Source organism: Aulonocara sp. 'chitande type north' Nkhata Bay, linkage group LG23 (assembly GCF_057382095.1).
Source record: "Aulonocara sp. 'chitande type north' Nkhata Bay isolate Kocher_YH1m ecotype deep benthic linkage group LG23, A_spYH_male_GT1.1, whole genome shotgun sequence".
Lineage (NCBI taxonomy): Eukaryota > Metazoa > Chordata > Actinopteri > Cichliformes > Cichlidae > Aulonocara > Aulonocara sp. 'chitande type north' Nkhata Bay.
The window spans coordinates 25,166,870-25,193,539 of NC_141365.1; the positions used below are offsets into that span (position 1 = coordinate 25,166,870).

The window sequence follows — 26,670 nt, forward strand, 5'->3', positions numbered from 1 at the left end:
TATATGCACTTACTGGCCAAGTAATTCCTAGTATCTGTTTGGACCCTGCCTTAGCTCTTAATGGCACAGGGTGCTGGAACCATTCATCACAGATTTTGGTCCATGTTGACATGATGTGAATCTCCCGTTCCAATACATCCTAAAGTTGCTCTATTGGATTGAGATCTGGTGTCTGCAGAGGCCATTTGAGTACAGTGGACTCATCATGTTCAAGGAAACGCTTTGATTTGGATATATTCACCTTGCCCTGAGACTCATCAGACCAGCGAACCTTTGTCAGTATTTTATGGTCCAGTTTTGTGTTTTATAGCCTCAATTTCCAGTTCATAGCTCGAGACTGGTTCCCATTGCGGACTTCTGCTGCTTTCAGAGATGCTCTTACACATACCTTGGTCGCAACAAGTGTTTTTTTTTAAATTTACTGTTGTCTTCCTTTAGCTCAAAGCAGCCTGGCCATTCACCTCTCACCTCTGATATCTACAAGGCATTTTCTCCCAGAAAACTGCCGCTCACTTTTTTATATCGTTATCTGTAAACACTAGAAATGCTTATGTGGGAAAATCCCAGCAGATCAGCACTTTCTGAAATAGTCAGACCAGCCCATCTGACACCATCAGAAATGCCAAAATCAAAACTCATGCTGGTCTTGAAACTCAATTGTCTAATTGCTTTTGAACCTCTGAAAATGCGGAACTGTTTATAAAAAATGCTCTAAAAGCTGTAAAGCCAACAACCTGCACTTCAGTCACATGTTAGTTATTTGATTTAAAACACGATGTTATGGTCTAAAGTAAAAACGTCCACAAACTTATGGACCTGATTGTATCTAACAGTATAGATCAGCGGTCCCCAGCCTTTTTTGCGCCACGGACCGGTTTATGCCCGACAATATTTTCACGGACCGCCTTTAAGGCGTCGCGGACAAATACAACAAAATAAAACTAGTACCGGTACCGAAAAAAAGAAAATTTATTCATAACACACGTGAAAAGACCAAGGAAAACCGAGTAAACGATAAAAACGATAACAAAATAACGGCCAAAACTGATAAAAACCCTGAAAACTATACATTTCACACCTGAGCCTCAACTCTCGCGGCCCGGTACCAAACGACTCACGGACCGGTACCGGTCAGAGGCCCGGGGATTGGGGACCGCTGGTATAGATGACCTTCTCACTTATTTACAGCCCTGTCATATGTAAATTATCAGTCCCATTGCCAAGTTTAACTTGGGTCACCGAGGGTTATTTAGCCTGTCGTTGCTAGTCTTTGAATTTCAGTCCTCAGTCTGATTAAATATACAACAGTGTGGGTCTGTGGGATACAAAGCTAAGGTCAACAAAACAGGATCATTACTGCAGCCTTCAAACGTATTCTTTTACCCCTTTTATTATTCATGTTGAACTGTAAAATGACTTTTGTAAACATCAGCATTATAACATCAAGTACATAAAAAAAACACATTAAAACATACAAACCTCAATTTTTTTTATAGGCAGTTCAAGTATTTAGGTTTTCTCTGTTAAAATATACATTTCATATTCAAACCACATCTTTATTTTTTATCATAAAACACAATGCGCTTTGTAATCCCAATTTCAACAAACAAAGGTCAACCAATTACCAAAATTCAAAGCACAAAAACAAACTCATTAATTTTATCTAATGAAGTTAATATTAAAAATGAAATTTCAATTATTACACGTCGAGAAACTAAAATGTTTATTCTCTGTGTGCAGATTAAACAAACTTTTCTTGTGCCTTTCGGTGACCGTAGCAACGCCATAGTTCCCCAGATGGGCAAAAATAAATAAAATTTAAAAAAAATCAGCATTTCAGCTTGTTTACTCGAGGACAGAAACCGAGTGTGCTCTATTCGCCCGAATTGTTCTCGCGTCCAGGTGCTCTTTGGACAAGGTGCCTTGCATGGAGCCACGCTGAGCTGTGGGACAGTCTAAATGGAGGAGGTCCAGCCACTGATTGTCCCTCTCCTCTTTGATATTAAAAGCATTCTAGTGAGAATAATTTGTGTTTAGTGCCCCGCTGCGGATTGAGCCGTCCTGTTTGACCAACCGAGCTGACCTAATTCATCCTCTCCAAGAGCGCACAAGTGTTTGTGTGCTAAATGCAGAATAGCTGTTGTGACTAGCCGGGCGCACACAGAGCCTTGTTGTTGTTGCCGGGCGAGCCTGTGTGTGCGTTTGAGGGCCACTGAGTACGTGACCTCTCATCCAGCATCTCCAAAGCGCCGGCTCAGCAGGCGGGTAATTCATGCCAAAGCTTTGGCCGCCCCGCTGCTCGGAGCACGCGCCCTCCCCTTCCCCCTGCCCCGAGCAGCCCCTCCCACCGAATGCCCCCTGACCCATGTCTCCGTGGCGATGGGGTGTCCCGTCACAGTGAGCACCTGGCACCTGGCCACCCCGTCTTCTTCGTCTTCTCCTCTTTCTTTTCTCTGTTTTCCCTCCCTCACAGGCCTCATCGGGGGGTTCTATAATGAAGTTTCACATCTTCATTCAGGGAGCGACAGGAAGTGGTCCAAGCCTGGAGCGCTGTCAACATGTTGAAGGATGTTTCAATTCTTGGGAAAATGCTTTTCGTCTTCCTACAGGACTGTTCTGTTTTTGTGCCCTTCAAACTTCACGGACACAAACGCGGGCCTGTCTTCACATCTACCTTTGCGCAATTTCTAGCTAGCATGACTCTAACAACACCAAACTGTAAACACTGAAGCAAGCTTTTAGCTCAGAGATGTCGAACTCTTTTTACATCGAGGGTCGCATACATGCAGCCTACTTTGGGCAACTTAGTTTTTCTGCCTGATAAAGAAACATTGCTAAATAAATCTGTCAGCAGGACTCTTTAGATTTCAATTGTAAGAAACCCTCAGCTCACATGGTGCTTGTGCTGCCTGGGTGGGTCCAGGATGAGTTGTCCGGCCTCTGCTGGGCTCAGGTGGAGGCCTTCTTACATGTTTTCTGCTTTTATGTTCTGGTGTGCACGCTGGCTGGATCTTGATCTTCGCTCTGGGCTTCTGTCAAAATGTAGTTGTTTTTAATCAGGTCAGTCCAAAGACCAACATTGACGTGTCTCTGTTTAACCTTTGACCTCTGTTCTAACCTTTCCTACTGTAGTGGCAAGAAATCTGTAACCCTGCACAGATTAAAGCCCCGATCGTTCCCTTCTACTTCTTTTATTCTTCCCTCTTTCCTGCTTTACCTTCCGCCTCCAGACATGACATCACGTGGCCGCTGTCTCGACGAATCGCTGGGCTCCTGTCTCATCTCTCTCCTTATTACATGCCGATTAGCCCTACAAAGTGGTATAAAAAGGTGTCTAATGCAATTACCCTAGTTAGGACATTTTAATAGTGTGCTGCGCCTCAGAGATGTATGTGCCGTCCAGGCGCTGACATTAAATCAATAATCAGCCTGTCACGCCTGCTTGTTAATTCACAGCTTTGCATTTTATACCCCAACATGGTGAGATTGATCATTGGTAGCGGGGGTTTTGAAGTGGGGCAAAGGGGTTTATAATGATATGTGTAATGGAGTATGGGCCACGTTGCTTTAATTTGCATGGTAGATACTAACTGAGATTTCATCTGTGGGATGCTCGCAGCCTCTAATTTGTTCGGATAAATTGCGATATGGAAGAACAGTAGTTTTATTGAGTGTGCAAATGACTCTTTGTACATGAATGTGTGTGTGTGTGTGTGTGTGTGTGTGTGCTGGAGGAAGGGAATGACTGAGTGAGAGCACTTCCTTTGTTTCTGTGTCCCCACCACAATCATAACGTCATTACTCAGCACTCATTTCTAAATTATCTCACTTATTAGTGGATAAATGCGAGTATTCATAGCTCATTATATCACTGTCACATTTCCCCCCCTCAAACTGGCCACTGCAACTTCTTTATTTTAAAAAAAATGGGAGATGGGACAGAAGAAATGTGACAGGAGTGGGTGTGACCGGGATCATAACAGCAGAAATCAGCTTACAGGCAAGTCGAAGGTTTAAAGAGTTTGTAAAAATTAAGAATAATAGAGTTCAAACTCAATAGACTGTGTGTGAACTACATTTTCCCCATTTTGATTTGTGCTGTGATAGTATTTTATACTTACTTATATTATTCAATATTTTATACTGTGCACTATACTTTTCTAGTAAAGGGTCAGACCCCACTTTTTCCTTCGGAGCTGTCTTTGTTCTTTGTGGTATAAATTCTGAAAGATCCTTTAAAGACTCTTTAAAGACTTAATGTTTAATGTAACCAGAGCCAGTGATCCACATCTTAGTTACTCTCTGGTCCTCGTCTGGTTTCATGAGTCTCCACGAACAACAGAAACACCACTCAAACAAAGTGGAGCCCAGAGCAAAGCTCAGGAGCTGAATAGACATTTTCCTCATTCTGCTGCAGGTCACAATGGATCAGCTGTAGACTGAATAATATGCAGCACACTGAGTGCACCCCCAGTGGCCTAATGGATAAGGCACTAGCCTCCTAAGCTCAAGCTCGTGGGTTCGAGTCCCATCTGGCGTGATTTCTAGCAGCGTGGGCATCACAAGTGTGCTGAGCCATCTCCTGCTAGCACTTTTAGACAGCCAGCTTTCTGTCATTATTGCAAAGGAAACTGTTTATAAATGCACTCACTGCTAGAACATGGCTGTATCCTGATGAGACATGGTGAGCGCATTTCCACAGTCTTAAATCCCCTTTCTTCCCTGTCCTCATGCTCTGTTTAAACTTCAGCAGGCTCTCTTCATCATGCTTAAATGCACTGAGTTGCTGCAAGGCGATAGGCTGATTGGATATCTGTGTTAACAAGAACCTAGACATTCGTAAACTTATAAAGTGAACAGTTAGTGATTGCTACCTAAATCTGTAAAGATGTCCATCAGATCATAGAGCTGGATATATGCACAGTCAAAGTTTGAACACAGTCTTAGTGGAACGTTTCTCTTTTTCATTTTATGTTTTTATTTTTCACATTTTTTATCAAAAAACAACAAAATCATCTGAGTTCCCCAGTGAGCTGCTCTCAGTTGAACTTTCTTCACAGTGTTGATATTCTGCTTTCTACCAAATATGTGCAATCTGATCCTCGCTCACTTTGCTACTGAATAAATGTTTCAGCAGCGGCCCAGTGAGAGGAAGACTAAATCAACAATGCACCTTTAAAGCCACCCAACGAGTAATGAGGACTATTTATCAAATTCATTTTACATCGTAGGCCACAAATAACTCGCTCAAGTGGCCCCGACTAGTGAAAGTTCCCCTTTCTCTCAATAAAGAGAAATAAAACTGAACATTTAATCCCAGAGGGATTTTTAACAATGCAATTTCAACAGCGTGTCTCAGTTTTTCCACATGATAAAGACACGTTGGTGTAGTAGATTAGCATGACTGTAAGAAATAAACGTGGAAAATCACAGAAAAAGTTATAAAACATAAAGAAAATTAACTTTTTTTTGTTCAGACTCACTGTAAAAAAAAAACAACAATAAACAAAGCCGTCTGACTAGGGCTGCACGATTTTGCATAAAATGAGAATCACGATTTTTTGGCTTAGAATTGAGATGACGATTTTCTAGCGATTTTCTTTTCCAGTATAAATATTTATTGCACTTATTAACTGCCAACCCGTTCTCACTCCCAAAGCGTAACATTTTACGCTAGGTGACAAATCGTCACCATATTACGTTTTCGGCTACCCACCACGTTCCTAAATGACGACCTCGGAAAAAAGAGGAAATATGAGAACCGTCTGGACTGAATCTACACATGTTCGCTCTTTTTCTTCAAATCGCTTAGAAACACGCTATTTAACATCATTAAAGGTCAGGGCTAGGGATAAGGTTAGGTTTAGGGCTGGAATACAGGGCTGGAACGTCTATTACCGCGGGAGCGTCATTGCACTGGATCCCAGTCATAACCCGCCGCGTACCATAAGAACGCCGAAGGTCTCCTTTCGCGTTCCTCAGGAACGCCGCGGGACGTGACAAAACGTCGACATGTTACGCCCCGGGAGTGAGAACGCTCTGCAACTGCACATCAACTTCGTAACAGTTGAGACTGAACATGAACACAATAAATAAACATAAAACAACAAATGTCTCACGTTTTGTGGTTGCATTTTCCTAAATCCCTCGTTTTGCACAGTGTTGATGGGAGCCATATCTTTGGTCAGGTGATAAGTGATAGCTTCCGTAATTTCTTTGTGCCTGCGGGAGTTCGACGTGTATAGGGAAGCGCTGTATAAGGTTCCCGTTATTGGTGTTTGGGTGGTTGACCGGGACGGATTTCCTCCTGTCACTTTCTCGTCATCCCTGACGTGCTCTCCATTGTTTTTTCCCTGCTAATTTTAGCATCACACGGCACAGCTTCTGTATCACGTGGTATAAGGCTCCGCCCTTGTCATTTGTTGAGCAGGAAGAGTGAGCGCTTGTTTTCATGCAGAGTACGTCCCGGATCAAAATGCGGTACAATCGCCGTCGTCTTTTTTTTTTTTTTTAAATCGTTGTCATTTGGAAATGAGATTTTCTAACGATTAATCGTGCAGCCCTACGTCTGACCCACCGTGCTCCTTCACATTTTCCAGTCCTCCAGTCGGCTGGATAGGAATCGTTGTCAGGCAGATTCTGGGCCCCAGGCCTTATGTATGTTTTTCCAAAACAACATAAAGGAATGCAGGATGGCTCAACACTTTTGCACAGCACCATGCATCTTACTACTCAGCAACAAGCAAGAATTAGTGACAGGTAAATAGCTTCCTCAGTGGGCTTCTGTGATATGGCACAACACTTTCACGCTGTGTATAAGTGTACCTTGAAGAAAGCCAAGTAACACCCACAGGAGGTGTGAGTGTCATGGCTCCCCGAGCAGACCTCCATCATCGTCTTCTATTAGTCTTAATTAGACCTTCATCTAGGAGAGTCACTCACTATGCCAGCGCGTATTAGCGGCCCCTGAGAAAACACGATCCTGTGGCTTCACGTTGGAAATGACCAGCTCCTGCTCTTCCTGCCACCTCGAGCTCTGCAAACTCCCTTTGGGCTCCATTCATGCAAAAGCACACATCAGCACTCCCCAAAGGGAGAAAGAAAGCCTCTCTCTAACGTTTAAAATCTCCAGCATTTGTTTGTCGGTGCGTCCCGACATCTTAGCAGATGAAAGGTATGAGAAATGTGCGCTAATTTATCATTTATCATTTTAGAACTTGGAACAGGAAGGAGGTGGGGGGGAGGGGGGCGACAACAACCTGCTCAACCTTGGAGGAGCGGCATGGAAATCAAGATGAGGCTTTCATGAATGTGACAAAGTCTCAACACTTTCCTCCTCCCTGATGCATAAAGTATGTTTCGCCCTTGCAATTCAAGGTTGTGAATAATGTGTTTTTCTCTAAACATTTTAATTAAAAAACATCCATATACGGCGATTCAAAGAACTATGATGCAGCTACCCCTCCGCCCCACCACCACCACCACTCCTACCCACACCTCCCTTCTAAGCTGAAGTAATTCTGCAGCGACGCAATGACGCCTCAGTTTCCTTCAAGGAGATCGCTGAAAGCCGTATTAATCATTGTCTGGTGCTGGCCCACCTTCCCCGGGTGTTTTGCATCCCGCGACATCACTTTCAAAGTCTACCTCCTAAACTCGGGAGAGTGACAAAGTGGTTCTAAAAGACTAACGGCGTTGAGCATATGGCAGAGGGTGGTGGTGGTGGAGTGGGAGGGGGACAGTCAGGCTCCCTAGCCAATCCAAAGAAGATGAAGGAAGGTGTTGGGGGAAGGAGGGAAGAGTAAGGATGCAGAAATGACGATTCTCCTATAGAGCAAGCACCTCATGTTTCCGACTCTACTTTCTACCCTTTGCTTAACTCCATGCTAAGCTGCGTCTGTGTGGATGAAAATGTCCCTCCTCAGAGCGGGAGGCAATATTTTCCAGGGAGCAACCTGTACACATGCATTAATAAACACAGATTCTTAGTATCTTGGCGAGTGTTTGCCTCACAAACAAATGAATGCCTCTCCATGTTCCTATTTCCTGGCGGCCTCTGATTGGTTCTGACAGATATTCAGGGTTTTTGGTGAAGTAATTAGTGAGCCTCCGGGCGTGAGCTGAGGAGAGGCCTTCAGCGCTGGGTTACTTCACAGTCTTTCCTCTCTCCTTCTCAGGTAATTGCTAGCAGCTGCACAGCCTGGGAACTGAGTTTAAAAGGAGCTTTGCATCGATTCCCTTTATACCCCCTCCTTTCCCACTTTCCTTCTCCCGTTTCCTCATCCGTGCCAGCACAGCCTCCCCAGTGATGCCTCAGATCCTGCAGACCGCTCAGATGTACCCGATGCTGCAACAAGCTGGAGCCACTGCCGACACAAGTACCCGGGTGACTGCAGCCGAGTAAATATTACAAATTTTGTTTACCTACGGTATCCTAAAGGGCCAAAACAGAGAGCAGTTTTATGTTTTTGTATGAAAGAAAAATGCACTCCAACCTCTTTCCCTCCAGAGGAAAACAAACAGAGTGTGTCTAAGTAATTGTTCATCACCACCTACAGGTTTGCACAGGCCTGCGGAGCCCTGGACCGCTTAGGATGCACTTACGATTCTCTTCTTTCTGCATCCGTCTTGTTGCACAAGTACAAGTACACAGTGGGAGGACACCCATGAGCGATCCGAGCAGCAAAAGTTTGGAAAACGAAACGTGGTCAAGGTTAGACCAGAACTTTGGCTGAGATTTGGCAAGTCTGTTAGTCAGAGAACTGAGATTTTTTCAGTAAAAATTAAAACTTAACTCAAAGACTTTCCCCCCCGCTCGCACGATCAACCGAGGTCGCTGCATTGGATGATCCCTCCGCCCTTTCCACTCTTTCCAACTCCTACACCTCGCTTTCCTCCACAGCTGAGATGTCAAACTCATTTTACATTGTGGCCCACACCAGTAAAACTTCCCTTTTTGTCAGTGTAAATAACTTTAAATACCCTTTTAATTCATGAAATATTTCAATATAAGAAAAAGAAGAGAAATGCAAGTCAATTTTTACTGTAAAGCCACCATTAAAAAAAAACATACATTTTTAAGGAAACAGTATAAAAAAAGGGAACTTTCTGTAATTTAATTGTTTATCTGTTTATTAAATGTACGAAAATATGGTTAAATGTCCCATAGTCATCACCTCATCCACAATTTTATAAGATTTCTAGTGTGTTTACTTTATGGCGACTGTTTCAGGGGTTGTTGAGGCTGAAACAAGCTGCTCGTTTTCTTACAGCGAGTTAGAGAGACAGCCAGCAGACTGGGTGCTGAAAGGAAGAAAGGTTAGAGTTCAGACTAATTACTTATGAACACACTGTTAATATTTTGCTCGCCGTATAAGTGAACAACTGCTTCCGTGCGCGCTAAAACGAATGGCACCAATCATTTGCTATATAAATTGGCCTAGTTCTGCTGTCAGAGTATGAGCTCCTTTCTGTTTCTTGTCATTTCAAGCCATCATTGTATTTGCATCGCTGACATATCAAAGAATCCATACAGTCTTTGTACTGCGAGACAAAACCGCAATAATAAAGCACCACAAAGGGAACAGAGTGAAAAGTTGTGACAACATGAAACGCCACAGAAATGTGAATCCAAAGTCACCAAGAGTGACTGATGGAAACTTAATCCTCAAGAAAAAAGAACAACAAAAAAACAAGTTGTCTCGTGGAGGTTGAGATGTTTCATCTGAAAAGTGAAAATCTTTTAAATGATAGAGGAAAAAAATGTTGTTAATCACAATATCGGCATCTAATCAGAATTATTAATCACTGTGATTCGTCCGGTGGGGCCAATCCACCTAATTGATAAAAAAAATTTCATTGATGTTAAAGGTGTAAAAGTACCTACATCTATCAAACAGGTAAGGGGCGGAGAATAAGCATGGTCAGCTAGAGAGATGCACACTTTATTAGGTACAACTGTTCGGGTACTCGATTAAAACAGTGGACATGTAAACTAAATTGGCTACAACATGAGGTGGCATAAAAAGCATGAAGCCATTGTGCTGTTTATGTTGGTGTGATGATTTTCTCGGCACACTTGAGGCCCATTACTCAGGGTTCAACCAGCTGTCTAAAAGTGTTAGCAGAGGATGGTTTTGATCCATTGACCTCTGGGTTATGGGCCCAGCACGCTTCCGCTGCGCCACTCTGCTGAAAGGCACCCCAGATGGGACTCGAACCCACAATCCCTGGCTTAGGAGGCCAGTGCCTTATCCATTAGGCCACTGGGGCTGCACGCAGTGAACCCAAACATACTGCATATTGTTCAGTTGGTTCAGCTCCTGAGCTGTGCTCTGAGCTCCACTGTGTTTAGATGTTCCTGTTGTTTGTGGACAGGAAACCACCCAAGGACTAGAGAGTAACTAAGATCTGGATCACTGGCTCTATTACATTAAACATTAAGCCTTTAAAGAGTCTTTGGAGCATCTTGCTGATTTCATGTGACAATTAATTAAAACAGCTCTGATTCTTAGCACACTTTGGGCCGCTTAGTACCAACGAAGCATTAGTTAAACACCAATGAACAGTGTTGTTGCTGACGATGTCCATTCCTATATGACCACAGTGTACCATCTTCTGATAACACGCCGTGTCACAAAGCTAAGATCATCTCAAACGAATTTCTTAAACATGACAATGAGAATGACTTCACAGTCACCAGATCTCAATCCAATACACCATTGGTATGTGGTGGAATGAGAGACTTACATGATGGATCTGCAGCTGTTGTTTCCATCAATAAGAATTGCCACCTGGCGATCTATAGTCGGCTTTGATCCTCATAACCGGAGGTTGCATTGGGGTCGCTGAGCAGTCTGTGAAGGATACCTTAGATATTCTTCACTATGTCAAGGCAGTTCATAAGATTAGTTATTTTTCTCAAATGTTTTTTGCAGCAACAAAAATCCAGGACTTGAGACGCCTTTTATGTGCTTTGGTGTGAATTCAGTGTAGCTTTACACTATTTCATTTGGACCAAAGTGGTAGTCCTCTTGACCTAAATTGTCTCCCTGCTGCCATTCTAAGAAAGTCATATATGCCTGCAGCAGATTGTTGTAACAGTTAAATGTGCAGCCTGGTCTTTAAATGTATCGTAGCAATCTTGTGGGAGTCATAAGCCCAGTAATTCCTCCACATGGTGAAATAATAAGGAGTAAGAGGCCATTTCCTTAGGTACACCCCGTGGTGCAAGAGCTTTTCATTCATGAAATTTTCATATTTCAAAATAATGCCCCCACTCACGCTGGCAAGTGGACTCATGAACAGCATGAGCGAGTGAAATACCTTTCATGTCCCTCTGAATCACCACATCTGAACATTACCGAGCCTGCGGAAACAGATTTCCACCCCCTGGAAGCTTTCCCAAAAAAGGTCGAACAATGCCAAGAAGTTCGAGACTTCTCTTAATGACTTGATGTGTTTATGGGCTGATGAGCTTTTCGGTGTATTTTTTGTACCTCCACATGTCTCAAAGAGAGGAATCTGATGAAAGCAGCGTACAGAAGTCGTCTTAATGCATTCATCCTGCCTCTGACAACAAGATAGAAACTGACAGAATGCACGCCTGACATCCACCAGCATCCGAACGCTTGATTGGCTTATAGTATTTACATGCTCAGTGATATAGTACATCAAAAATATAAATTTTCTTGACATGAAATAAAACAAACTCTAAGGGCCTTTATATTTAAAAAACAAAAGACCCCTCTTCATCTCCTTCAAAAAAGATGACAAGCAAAGACAAAGCTGAATTGGATAACGGAGACCTAAATGACAAGAAAACATAGAGCGGTGTGATATACAGTACCAATAACAAAATGCTTAAGTGACAAGCAAAGGAAATAAAATGAAACGCAGCGTTAAAGCTTCACCTCACATAAACACGTCACTGCGTGAGCCTGAATCCTTGCAGAGATGGCAGGAGAGTGACATTTCATTGTACAGCTTGCTGGGTTTAATGTAAACCTCTTACAGGGTTGGTATAGATCACATTTCTCTTTAACACAAAAGGTTATTGTTCAGGGATCGGTAAAACGCTGCTGAATGGACTCATTCTCCTCTTTTAATTAACATCACGGGCACATCATAATGTCACCACTTTCTCCTTTTGTCTCCCAACTGGCACTTCTTCTTCTGTTTTCTATAAAAAAATACAAAAATATTCGCTCATGGACCCTTGGCAGGAGGAGGAGGGGGGGAGTGTGTGAAAGGCAGAGAGGCAGGGGATTGCCAGGAAGGAAATATTGTAGAGAAACGACAGCCGAGGCAGGTGTTTTTGTTTGAGGGGTCCTCTTTGGCATTTCTCGGCTGCTGAAGAACATCACTGCAATTATAGGCGACAATAGCTGCACACACACAGTGTAGGTTCATTACCTATAACAACCTCGGGCTTTTTAATCTGGATCCTATCAGTTCTTTCTGTTTACTCCCGCTTTTTCCTTTTCATGTCCCGCTAACAAAACACAGGGATAAAAATCTGCTGCAAATGCTATAGATGCGCTCCCATAAATTCACTTGCTAACTCCTGTGCAGCCAGATGTTCACATCTGCTAAGCGACTATAAATCCATAAGAGACAGGAAGTCATTTCCAGTGGCAGGAAGACACCGCTGACATGTGGCAACAAGTTGAAACTGAGTGAAGATGTCGGGAAACATTTATCTTTATGCCGTGTGCCGTGATGCATGGATGCACCGGCTCATGGGAGCAATCGCATCGTATTTGCTTACCTACTGTTGTGTGTCAGGGCTCAGAAACATCAGTGACGACAAATCTGGAGCTTTCTACAGTCCTGTGACAAAAAGTTTTTCCAGTCCTTTGGAAGCTAAAAGCAGCTTGTAGAAAAACACTTTTGGGAGCAATAACTTGAAATAATCTTTTTCTGTGTGACTTTATTGGTTTCTTGTTTTGTCGTGGAGGAATTTTGGCCCATTCTGATTTATAAATCTGCTTCAGTTCAGTGAGGTTTGTGAGAATTTGTTCATGCATAGCTCTCTTACCGTGCCACATCTGGACTTTGACTGGGCCATAATAACACTTTGATTCTTTTCTTTGTTGTTCTTCTGTTGTAGATTTGCTGCTGTGCTTGGGATCATTGTCCTGTTGCATGACCCAGTTTGGTGAAAGCTTTATCTGTTGGACAGATGTCTCACATTTGACTCTAGAGTAATTTGGCATACAGATGAGTTCATGGCTGACTCAGTGACTGCAAGGTGCCGAAATCATCACCCCTCCACCACCGTGCTCGTGCTGACAGCTAGTATGAGGTGTTTGCGCTGATATGCCCCATCTAAAGTCTCAGTGCAGATTTTATATGCACTTATTCACATGAAACTAAAGTTGGTTCCACTTTAAATCATCATAACTACCACAGTAAACAGAAAAAGAACCACAAACGTTAAGACAGGGAAAAAATGGTATGAATTTCTCCTCTTGCTGGATCGGAGCCAGTGTTGCCAACTGTTTCCAAGGTGGGTAGAGTTAACCAAGAATAATCTACAGTCACTCTAGCAAGCATGTGGGGCTGTACTTCTCATCGCTGAGACAAGCAGACTGTTACATTTTATGGGTAAATCTGTTTTTTGTTTTTTTGTTAGAAGAAAAGAGTAAAAATAGGACAGCACTTCCTTTCAGCTAGGAAAAATATCATTTTGGTGACCACTGTTAGGCTTTTGCCAAATGCTGTAACGTACTTGTTACTTTTAAGAAAAGTAACAATTGTCTGACTGCAATTACTCAGACATATTGGTGAAGGTTAAATAATTACCGCCTCATTTATAAATGCAAGCAGAATTCATGTCTTTGCAGTTGATTGGCAGCTGCTTGCCAGTTGGTTGTATTCTTGTTATAAATATTAAAGCAAGGTTGCTGAGCACCTATGTCATTTTAAATCATCGTCCTGCAGCAAACACGTCACTGATTTTGGATGAAATCCCGTTAGACCTATAAGGTTCTGACTGGACGTTGAATCTAAGTCATTAATGTGAATTTCTGTGTATGTAGATTTGCAAAGATGGCATCAGATTTGTAATTTTTGCCTATTTTTCACAGTCAATGTCTGTATTATCACAAACAGACAGCATGTGATTGCCAGCTTGACCCAAACTGATTGCAGACGGACTTTTTATTAACACTTGATGCGCCAAAGCCGAAGTTGTAGATGGCAGCTAACTGCGAGTGGTCCTTGTGTTCAAAGCGACCATTTCAAAGGCAACAAGATTGCAAGTTTGTTGCACCTGGTCAACTATAGTCTCAAATCACTGTTTTTCCAAGTGTAATTGCAAAAAAAAAAATGTGGTCACTTTAATGTAAGTATGCATGATAATCATGTTGTGAAGTGCACTGGTCAAACTGATTCCAGTTTCCAAGAGACTCTGACACAAATGTACTTTTAATTTTGGCGTAATTATGAATAAAATCCTGGGTTAGAGCCTTTAAATGTATCTCAAGTGACCTCTGAGCAGTCTTTGTGATGCTGAAGACTGACGAGCTGCAGACCATAAGCAGTCACCAGATAGCTGTTATCACATCCAACCTCACTTCTCGTTGCCTCCTGGCTACCCAGGGGCACGCTGAAAGGTTAAACGAGTTACGACAAAATTAATTTCCTCTCCTGGATTTCTTTAACCTAAACACCAGAGGGTGACTTTCACAGTCTGGGAAAGTGGGGTCGTCACACTGTGATCCACAGAGAGGGTGCGAGTGGACAAAGCTTTGTTCAGGCCTCCCCCCTTGTCCCTCTCATTGAGCCGTTCACTCCATCACTCCCTTACACCCAATAGGAAATCTCGGTCTTATCCACGGAGATGTCAGATGAGAAACGCTTTCTCCGGAGAGCAGGAGCATCCGACAGTACAGAGAACAGCTGATTCTATTCTGAGAACAAGTTTCTCTCTTTATCTCTGCTTGTTGACAGGCTGACAGACAGCTGGTTTGATTGGCAGATGCACAGGCAGGTTGATAAACTGTAATACCCCCCCCCCCCACATTAACATGGCTCTATATATGTCTGAACTCCAGCAGCTCATACCATCTTACAAGTGTGTTATTGTACATTATTTTGTTGCTATATTTGGTGAAAATTTGGTGGCGGAGGAGGAAAGTGGTGTAGATTTCTGAAAATAAGAAATGAGAGTACTTACGCTGCTGCAGCTCTTTAGTGCTTGGATTTTGCCAGTGCTATTTGTTTGTACTTTTCATTTGTTCTCACCCACTTACTCTATATTTCATTTAGCATCAGACACATTGAACTGTGAAATATATTCCCCCATATTTGTTTTCATGTATTTAAACATTTTTTTTATGTTCTTCTACTTTTTATTTCCTTTTCCTTTCACTGCAGCAATAATCGCCAGAAAAACTGAGCCGTAAACAATTTCTTCTTTGGCTACATGTTAAAAGTACAGCAGTGAAAACTAGAAAAAGGACACATCCCCCTAAATTCTACTCTTACCCTGTGTCAGCTTGGCTATAGATGAAGTAACTATCCTTTTAGCAACTAATAGGTTGTTGATGACTAATTTAGGGTTGTGGTTAATATAACATCCACCTGTCTATATGGCTCTGACACATTGACCACAAAACAAGCTGCCTAATAAACAGCTGGCCACAATGGGCGGGAGTCTTCTAGTTTCTGGGAATGCATTTGACCTGAACCCCAATTATGTTGCAAGTAACTGGTGGATGTCAGGAGGTTAAAAAGGATCTGTTTGTTTATGTTTGGAGAAAGAAGGAAGATGCGTACGACCCAAAGATCCTGGTATTTTATCTTTAAGTTTTTGTGAAATTATTTTATTTCTGTGCGCAAAGTAAAATAATGAAAGCATCCAAAATAAAGCTAGGATAGTAAATAGGCTTTAGGGTGGGTCAATAAATAACTATCCATTTGTAAATAGTGTGTACAGTATAAAATACTATCAAAAGTGTATGTAATACAAAATACTGAATATAATATATGACAGCAATATATTGTATAGCAGCGGTCCCCGACCTTTTTTGCGCCACGGACCGCCTTTAAGGCGTCGCGGATAAATACAACAAAATAAAACTAGTACCGGTACCGAAAAAAAGAAAATTTATTCATAACACACGTGAAAAGACCAAGGAAAACCGAGTTAACGATAAAAACGATAACAAAATAACGCTGAAAACCGATAAAAACCCTGAAAACTATACATTTCACACCTGAGCCTCTACTCTCGCGGGCCGGTACCAAACGACTCACGGCCCGGTACCGGTCTGAGGTCCGGGGCTTGGGGACCGCTGCTGTATAGGTTCTCAGTTATTCAAGCTGCTTGAGTTGAAGACTGCTTAACTTCTTTTTGCAGGTTCTTGAAGATTGTCGCTTCTCATTAAAAAGGCTTCTTCAGCAAATGGGGAGTCCCAGATTTAATAAATACCGAACCCTCACTGAAGCGAAGCAGTGACGCCAACTATCAGTCAGCTGTGACAGTCAAAAGTCATTCACACCTTGGCCCACGCGACCCTCAGTAGACTGGTATTCATATATATTTAAATTTTCTTACTAAAAGACTCAGTTACACAATATTTTCTATGCCTGAACACTTTTAACCTCACACTCACAAACTCACACTCCAGCGGATATGTCGAGAGGTAACTTGGGGTTTAATATCTTGCTTAAGAATACTTTGACATGCAGGCTGGAGTGGATCAGACCACTGACCTTCCAGTTACTAGACCCTTAATAACTCACATGATGACAAGGTGGGCCAGCAACCCTCAGGAACACCTCCAAGATGGCATCCATCCATCTTCTTGCTGCATATCCAGGTCCAAGTTGTGAGTCGCTTTCCCCACCCACCTCCTCTAGCTCTTCCGGACACTAAAACATTCCCAAGCCAACCAAGAGACATAATCACTCTAATGTGTCTTTGTCCTCCCAGCTGGACAAAACACCTCACCTAGGAGGTGTCCAGGAGTTATCCTGGTCAACTCCCCCAAAAAATACCTAAACTGACTACTGAGTGCTCTGACACCCTTTAGAGGAAGCTCATTTTAGCCACATGAAACCGCAATCACTTCCTTCCTCGCCTCACTTAGGAAGTAACAACAACCTTTAAAAGTAAACAAGCCATTTGGATGAGAAGTGAAATGCCTTCAGAAGGACCCCCCCCCCCCCCCCCCCCCCAAAAAAAAAAAAGAGGTCCGGTTGTATTTATTGTCTCTACCACACATGAATTCACCCTTCACAATAGCTAGATATTTAATTTGCTGCTGCGACTGCGAGACACTTTGCAACCCACTGCAACCCACACTCCCTGACAGCTGCTCTCTTCCACACAGCAGTCTGCTGCTGCTGAACACAAACACCAGATATAAACTATGTCTATGGTTTTATTTAAACCTAAAGTGGTCCTGACCGAAGTTTTGTAACAAAAATTGACAAAAAACATAAAACTGTATGGAAACAAACGACAACACATCAGTAAGCTGGTCATCAGTCAGATACGTAGACACAGAGACAGACCATTAGGTTCACAGACAGGCCGTCTTCTGTCTCTGTTTACCCTTTGAAAAGCAACAAGACAATTGGAAGGTCAGAGGTCAAAAGGTTGTCTGGGCAGCAGCATTAATTTTAACGCTGTGTGGTGGCTTAAGAGAAAAATGATATGTGCTGAGAGTGTTAAACTGCCCCTGGGGCCTTTTGGGCATTTGTGTGACAGGTAATTATTTTGAAGTTAACTGAAAAATCTGAGCCAGACCATCTGCAGAAAAGCCGAGCAGCCGACACGTCTCTGCAAGACAATCAGCCACCGCAGAGAGTCGTACTCTTAAATGTGCATAATAATTCGCAGTTAAATCTTGTATTTATACCACAGCTGTAAATTATACTTTTGTATCCAAGCTATAGCATAATGATTGCGATCATTTCCTCCACCCTCCATCTTCCAAAACCTCTGACAATGTGCACAATAGCATATTGTAATTATGGACATGGAAATGTTCTTCATCTCTTTTTCCCCACTTCCCTCCTGCTGTGATGATAGCAGCGTTATGTTACCATGATAGATTAGGGAGATTTACTCGGAAACAACAAATTATGGACAACATCCTAGTCTTTGATCTGCTTAGATTTCAATTGTACTTTATACCTTTTGGCAAAGGTTAAAATCCTCCCAGCTATTGTTTGATCACCCATCTTTACAGCAATTTAAAAGCTCCAGAAACAGGTTTTATTGGAGAAAATTAGAGTGAAAGCACAAGACTTAGTGCCCTGATGGTGTACCTGTGACCCTGAAATGATCATGTATGTAATAAGGGAGGGTCTACACGTGTGAAACGTGTGAACTTGACAAGTACAGTAGTAGGTGAACCATCAGAGCTCAGACCTGGAGATCATGAGGTCAGTGAGGGTGCCAAGGAGCCAGCTGGTGGTTGTCAGAGGGGGCGTACATCTCCAGGACACTGGTAACCTTACTGTAGCTCCTTTAGTTTAGTTTTTTTTTTTTAATTCAAAGCTGCTCTGAACAGTAAGTTCAGTAACATTTGAAATTTTTATTCAACTTGTCCTCTTTTCCTTTCTTGTCCAGTTGTGCTAATTGAATCTATAATTTCTGGCTTTATGCAGCACAAAAGCCAGTGAATGCTGAAATTAAGCTTAAAAACCTACATCTGCTGGAAGGTGAATTTGTCTTTAAAGCCTCCATCAGATGTCGATTTTCGAAGTGTATGACCTGTAAAGAAAGACCCTGTGGGCGAGTACACTGGAAAGAAAAACAGAATTATCCATCAATAGGTCAAATAGAAAGCTGAGAGTCATGTTTTCTGAAGCAGAGGTTAGCAATGCTGACGACTGGTGGAAAAATGGTGAGTTTAACTTGGAAGTTTCAAAGTGGTACGACATTTTTCTACTGTCAGTAAAAATGCACCCGTCAAAGATCAAGTGGTGGAAACCTTGGAGAAAATGTTAGCGTGTGTTTTAACCCTCAGATCTTTAGCACAACAGTCAAACAGGAAACAAAGTGCAGCTTAGATGCATCACCACCACGATGAAGACAACAAGTGTGGATCTGATTGAAAATCTGAGGAGATGATGGGACATGATGCACACTGAAAGACTCAATCAACCACAGGACAAGAAAACATTCAGCACTGCAATACGCTATTGAGGACTGAAATGTTATCAGAGTGCTTCCCTTAACCCATATGGAAAAGATATATATAAATCTTATAAAGTTTGTATCTGTCTTGTGTGAAACTTGTATGAAAAGCATATAAGAGTGAAAACAGATATAAGTAGTGTTGGGACTAACGCGTTATTAAGTAACGCGTTACAGTAACTACGTTATTATTGTGGTAACGAGCACGGTAACTAGTTATTATGCCAAAATCAGGAACGTGTTAGTCGTTACTGGGATTTAGATAGGCTCGTTACTCGTTACTTCGTGTGGTGGCTATCGCGGAGCTTCCACAGATTCAATAACATTAGCAAGTGGTGGAGGCCAGCAGGTGGATGAAGGAAAGGGGACGCAGAAGGAAAAGAGACCCGAGGCGGCCGCCGGTCCAAGTGTGAACTGAACTTCAGGTAAGAAGTTATGACCTGCAGTCTCTCTGGGTCAGATATAAACCAAGTTTAGGTGGAGTTTATTTTCGTTATTCTGACTTTTTCCGTACTGCGTGCTAGCTAGCATGACGGGGTTTCTATACAGCTGGGTGGTGCTATGATGTTAATGATGTTGAACTTTATTTTGTTCATAAGTTATTAGAGTTGCCAACCGTCCCGTCTGGTATTCAGAGAAAATATTACGCGTTTCTTATTGAGGTGAAAAGGAACAGTTTGTCCCGTAATTCAGCTACAATGGAAAAGGCACAAAGCTGGAGTTATTCTGTGTTTACGCTGCACAGCTGCCTCTTCTTTCATTCTCCCCCCTCCCTCTCCCGTTTCTACTTCAATCATGAAACTGATCAATGATCAGCTGATCGGCTTTTCTCTCTTGTTTGTTTATCGCCCACTTTGCGCCGAAAGAGGAAACCAGCGGATGTCGCGCTAAACAACAGCAGCACGTTTAAGCTTGATCAGCTGTTGTTAGAATTTATTTAATATTAATTTCTAGTATCAGCTGATGTTTGCTGGAGCCACAGCTGTAAACCTGCTGGTCATGATATGGTTTGGTTATCTGGTGAGAGGGAAACATGAAGATGAAACCAGGAGATGTCCTTACTGGATCATCAGAGCTGTGATGGAGAAACAGGTTTACCTTTTAGGTGACATGAATGAGTTGAAGGGAAGTTATGAACTGTTTCTGAGAGACAAATAAAACCAGGATCCTTTTTTAGGTAGCTGACAGCTGGTAACTGTGCAGGTGCGGATCTAGCAAAGTTTTGCCAGGGGGGGCCAGATAGGGCATTAACAGGGAAAGGGGGGCACAAAGAAATACTTTTCTTTCTTATTCTCATTTAAAATGTCTAGCTTTTAAAAAATAATTATCTGAATCTTACAACAAACGATTGATAGATTGAAGCATATATACCATCAAAAGAGTGTACATCACTGTCACAACAGTGTTTATTTTCATTCAAAGGCTTTATGATTTTTCCTATAATGGTGGGCGGTCTCTAGTCAAAATGCCCGGGCCAATTTTCTGTCCCAGTCCAGCCATGTATGCAGCTCATCTGCAGCCTGGTGTTACCTACATCTTCCTATTCAGAAGGGAGAATTTCCGAGTTCTGAGCACAATTGAAAGCACCACGATTGCAGTTTTTGTGTTGGATGTAAAAAGCACACATGACGCTGTGACGTAGGCTAGAATCATGGCAGCAGTCAATGACGGTCCAGGCGTGGGATTTCTCTCGTGGAAATATGCACATTATCTTTTCCTTTCTATTGGTAGGTGGCACAGTGCACTTGTGGCAAGTAAGCAAGCTAGAAGACTGGCAAAGTTATGGAAGAAACACATTAACAAGAGAATTCTGAGTAAAACCAAAGTTACTTTCCCTAGTAACTAGTTACCTTGAAAGTAACGAGTAACTTGAAGTAACTGAGTTACTTTTGAGAGAAGTAACTAGTAATGTAACTAAGTTACTATTTTAAAGTAACTTACCCAACACTGGATATAAGATCCCTTGAAAAATTATATAATGAAACTTGTATGTTTTGGATACTTACTAAAACAATGTATGAAAGTAATGAGAAAGTGGCCACTTTAATGAGTAATCACATATAAGTTTTTACTATTTCTTTTCCATATGGGAATCACCAACGTTTTTTTTCCCTTTAGGGATTACTACCAATCTGCATGTCTTCCTTCACTACATCCATGAACCCAGAGGTGGGAAGTAACAAAGTACAAATAGTTTGTTACTATACTTCAGTAGAATATTCAGGTATCTGTACTATCTAGTAGTTTTTTTTCCCGGACAACTTTCTACTTCCTACATTTTCGTTACTTTTGCTTTAATGCATATTGAACCAATTAACAGTCTAAACAGTCTAACCCCTGACTATGACTATCGAGTCAGGGATTAGTGTGGCTCTGTGTTTTTATTCATTTATTCATTTTTTTTGCCACAACACTGGAAGGACTGCTGGTGTCTGTAAGTTGTGTTCGCGGTACTTTAGCATCAAGCTAGCCCCACTGAAGAGGAGCAAGCATAAAAGGAGGAATATGTTCTGGCAGGTAATTTCAAATGCAACATTTCAATCAGCTCAACAAACATCAGCAAACACACAAACTGCTTGTGTGAAGTTTGTCTTACAGTGTGTTACTAGCTTAAGGTCCGGCTGCTGTTTTTCACAGGGAGAGAAAAGAAAGAGCTAACGTCACTTAGAGATGAAGAAAGATAAAGACAGGAGAGGAAGAGGAGAGGTTAGACTTAAAGGTAAGGACTGCTCATTTAAAGCTTACATGCAAGTCCTCATTTTTAAAATCAGATATCGGGTCTGTACATGTGACATTATGTTTTTTCATTTCATGAAACATGCTGCAAAAGAAACTGAGGTAGACTAACTGTGTTATTTAAAGGTTGCATGAAAATCCTCTGCAGGTTAATGCAGGATAAACAGGTTAGATTGTTGTACTGTGATGGGTATGAAGTAAAGAACAGTGTGTGACTGGTGCAAGGTGGCTGTGGTTTCATGAGTTCAAGTGTAGCAGAAATTCATATCAATTTTAGCTGATGATGGTGAGATCTATTCCACCTTCATACTAACTGTATAGTGTCTGATATATAGACAGCGTAAACAGTGTACTTTCAGTGTAGGGCAGCGATCCCCAACCTTTTTTGTGGCACAGACTGGTTTATGTATGACAATATTTTCATGGACCGACCTTTAAGGTGTCGCGGAAAAATACAACAAAATAAAACCAGTTCCGGTAGCAAAAAAAAGAAGATTTATCCATAACACATTGGGAAAGACTAGGGATGGGTACCAGTATCCGGTGCCATGATGGCACTGGTTCTGACATAAACGGTAGTAACCAGACCAAAAAGCAGCGCACATTTCGGTGCTTTATTTCGGTGCTTTTTTTCGGTTTCCGAGGATAGTAGGCGGGCCCAGGTACGTACGTTCTTTTAGAGCAGAGCTACAGATTAAAAATGCCCAAGGCGAAGCGCTCAAAAGTCTGGCTGTACTTCATAGCAAAATATGCAAACTCAGCAGCCTGCAACAAGTGCTTTAAGGTGATACTGTGATACTGTCAAAGGAGGTAACACCTCAAATCCGATGAAACACCTGGCAACGCATACCGTTTTTTTTTAAAGCCGAAAAATGCGCCGTATTTGATAGCTTGCTGCGAGACCTCACACGAGCACATCTACTGCGGGTGGGTTGCCTGTTTTCGGACCCGGAGTTAGCAACATCCCCCAAAAACCCGAAGAGTACAGTCCTGGCCCCTAGCCCTGCCAGTGTAGCAGAAATGATGGCAGATGATGATGCAGCAGCAGCCTTTCTTCTCTGGTGAGTAGCTTAATGTTGTTCGTGTATACTTTACGTTGAGTAGGCTAACCACGTTATTAAATTAATGCATGTAAGGTGAACTAGCAAACACCGTCGTAGTTACGGCATCTACGGCGTAGATGCGGCTGTCTTCTTGTTTGATGGCAGATACTCCCTTCACCCTGGCCAAAAAGACTAAAATGACCAAAGAAAAAGTGGAAAACAGTTAAACATGAGAGGTTTTTGGACCAATTTTGTGTTCTTCATTCTTTAAGCACCAGTTTGAGCACCGTTTAAGCACCGGCACCGTTTCAAAAGTACCGGTTTGGCACCGGTATCGGATAAAACCTAAATGATACCCATCCCTAGGAAAGACCCGGGGAAACCGAATTCACGAGAAAAATGATTAAAAGAAATAACGATAAAAACCGATAAAAATCCTGAAAACCGTAAATTTCACACCTGAGCCTCAGCTCTCGCAGCCCAGTATCAAACGACTCCCGGGCGGGCCAGGGGACTGCTGGTGTAGGGGATGGAAATCAGCTATGACCACTCACAAAACATCTGGTTCAATTAAGTTGTGTACATCCACAAAGAGCAGCAGGTCAGCTCACAGCCTGTACACTGTGAAAATGTACTTGAGCTTTCAATAGAAATGATCGATTTGGCGCTTGGAGTACAATGACTTGTGCCCTTCCTCCCCTGTAGCTGGGTCACAAACTGGAGAATTTTCTTTTTGGTTCATTACTTACCAGACTGTAGATTTTTGGCATTTTCCTTGCTGATGGAATTAACAACACAATACCGTTCAACTGAGAGCTTAGCCAGGTGTTGCAGGCTCATCTTTGCAGATGATCTTTTGACTTCATTAGGTGGCGACCTCCAGCTTTCACTGGACCAGTTCTCAGTTGGACAAGGGTGTTGTGCCCACTCTGAGTCTGGGATGAGTTCCTGCCTCAAGTGGCGCAGTTTAAATGTGTTGGGGTGTTGTTAGTGTGTGGGTACAGTGGAACGGGTGACTGTTGGACAAACTTGGGCCATGTGGTAAACAGAGAAGTCCCTACCTCAAGTATCGTTACGAGCGCTGGATAGTGATTGAAAGAATGAGATCACAGATAGAAATGGTGTAAATGAACTTCCTTTAAAATTTAGAGAAACATTGAGGGCTTAGAAAACAGCAGCTGCTCCTCCATAATGAAAGGAGCCAGTTAAGACGGTTCAGACATCTGACTGGGATGACCTCTGAGGTGAGGTGTTGGAGTTATGACCCAGACTCAGGACACGCTGGAGAGATTGCATCTCTCAGGTGGCTTGGAAAAACCTTGATGTTTCCCCAGGTGAGCGTAAGAAGGTGGCTGGGGAGGGTGAGGTCTGTTTAAGCTGCTTCCCCCATGAGCTGAACCCAGATAAGCACCTGAATATGAATAGATGGATGGATTGCTCTATTTCTTCAGACTTGAAACTAGTGGCATTTCCCATTTACTAAGGCAATACATTAAGTAGGAAGTGGAGACATTTTCACATAGACTTTTATACCACGTGATTTTTTTTTGGAGTCGCCCTCTGTTAATCAATAGAAAGACTGCAATGCAAATCAATGTGCACAAACCATGAATGCCTTAATTGCTGGGACTGTACCTTTCTGTATAAAGTTGGCAAATGTTGATTCTCGTTTAGAATAAGCCATTGTGAGGGTGGTAGAGGTCACTTCTTTACTTAGAAATTATAGTTTTGTTAATGATTAAATATAATTATTAATAGTTTTGCAGCCTTGCAGCTTTCTTGATGAAACCACATCCCCTAGAATTCATATATATAGTACAGTACACACTGCAGTACTGTAGTCTACAGTACTGGAGTGTGCATGGGGTGGAATTAAGTGTCAGTCGGTGTTTTCTGTGTCCTTGCTACAGCTCAGCATGATGGGAAAAACACTCCCTGTGACCGCTAACTGCACTAAAAAAAAAGGCTTTGCTGACGTTATTTGTTCCTCGCCGTGACTCCCACTGAATGTAGCACCAGCAGTGCAAACAGCCCCGCTTGTTATCCAATTGTGCTTCTGCCAGGTATGGCAGGCAGGGTAGTGTTTGCAGAGTTGACTTGAAGTCCCGAAAAGCAGTCTCCGTGTGACAGCCTGTCAGTCATTACCTATGGCGGCTTGCCTGGCATGACTCTCTCGCACACTGCCAGCACCGACGCTTCAAACTGTTGTGCGGCGCTTGTTTGTCCTTGCGGGGATGTCTGTCATTTCGCTCGCAACCTGCTCCTTTCGAACTTTTATTTTCAGCTTGTCCTTGTGTTTATTAGCCCCCGTTGCACTGTAAATCTCTGTCTGTGCCTCTCGCACAGTGTTCAGCCCGACTTCAACCGAACACCTTCTCAGACTAGCGACTCTGCAGCACATCGTGAGCGTTTCCTGTCTGTTACAATCAATCTTCACTGGCCAATTAGAAACCAATGATACCATTATCACTTCAAAAGAAGACAAAAAGAGGAGGGAAAGGGAAGGGATGGGATGGAGGGATGCAGAGAGGGAGGAAGAGGGGAGAGATCCAGCCTGTAATTAGTGGCCCTAACTGGAAGAGAGAACAGGGGGCCACATGGTTAGGGCATCTGTGGCCGAGCATACACACACACACACACACACACACACACACACACACACACACACACACACACACACACACGGTCCCGCTGGCGTCTGGGGGTCCGGCGGTGTCAGCCCTACTCTGGGCCAGTGGCCAGCGCCTCTGTCCCTGTCATGTGGGCCCGTTAATGAGGAAGTCACATATGGACTAGGGACCCTCGTTAGGCAGGCGAACAGGGAAGCAGACACACACACACATACATGCCATAATGTGGTAGCAAACACACACACATATAAACAGGTGCAGGTGAGGGCACACGCACAGATTGATGGACACCAGGCATTGCAAGCAAGCCGGGGGCAGAGAAAGAACATCCTGTCATGGACGACATGAGGGCAGCACCAGACGGGGCCACACACACACACACACACACACACACACACACACACACACGTCTCTAAGTCCATCAGTGGTGCTCACTCAAACACACACGGTACTGCAGGCCTCAGAGCAACACAAGCTCCCCCTTGTTAATGAACTGAACTGACTAGAGAGCCGTGCTGAGAGCAGACCAGCTACTGTACTTTAGGGAGGGCAGTTGGATCAAGTAGCTGGATGCTGTGGAGCCTCATTCAAACCCACCAAGCAAGTTAAAATTGTTCCAGGTGACTGTGAATGATGGTTAAAGTCGTAACCCTTGACATTTTTCACAGAAATAAATGTTTTTTTCTGTGCTCCCTGCGACTCGACCTGGACGCCTTGTTGTTTGAAGCCTCTGCATTTGCTTCAAAAACACATTCAAATGGATTTTAAACCCTGACTGTCATTTCCTTTGCTGCAAGGCTCTTTGTTTTATTTCGTATTTCATGTAGTGAAATACCCAGGGCATTTTTGTTAGAGGATTAAACGGTTTAAAGTCTATTTTACCTGGAGTTTGTGTGCTTCCTGTGGCAAGATCACCATTGCCACACACTCTTAATAAGGCCCTCTTAAAACAGGCACTTTTTTTTAATGTTGAAGGCACAGAAAGTAAAGATGCCATCAAAATGAATTAATTATGTTGGATTTTATTGTTTTGAAAAGATGATCCCAGTTTTTATCTCGAGTTGGATCTTACTCATATTTAGACGTCTAGCTTCGTTTGTTG

General features: G+C 42.7%; 1 protein-coding gene, 1 long non-coding RNA gene and 1 other non-coding gene across 3 annotated transcripts in view; 2 read left to right on the forward strand and 1 right to left on the reverse strand.

Annotated features, from left to right (window-relative positions):
* Positions 1-26,670, forward strand: part of LOC147301883 (uncharacterized) — a 246,650-nt gene that overhangs the window by 49,627 nt on the left and 170,353 nt on the right. The gene's annotated exons all lie outside the window — the stretch shown is intronic.
* trnar-ccu (transfer RNA arginine (anticodon CCU)) lies at positions 10,200-10,272 on the reverse strand. The gene has a single exon. It is a non-coding gene; the product is annotated as a tRNA-Arg (tRNA).
* Positions 19,498-21,677, forward strand: LOC147301888 (uncharacterized). The gene is made up of 3 exons (XR_015127300.1): positions 19,498-19,584; positions 21,278-21,383; positions 21,580-21,677. It is a non-coding gene; the product is annotated as an uncharacterized LOC147301888 (long non-coding RNA).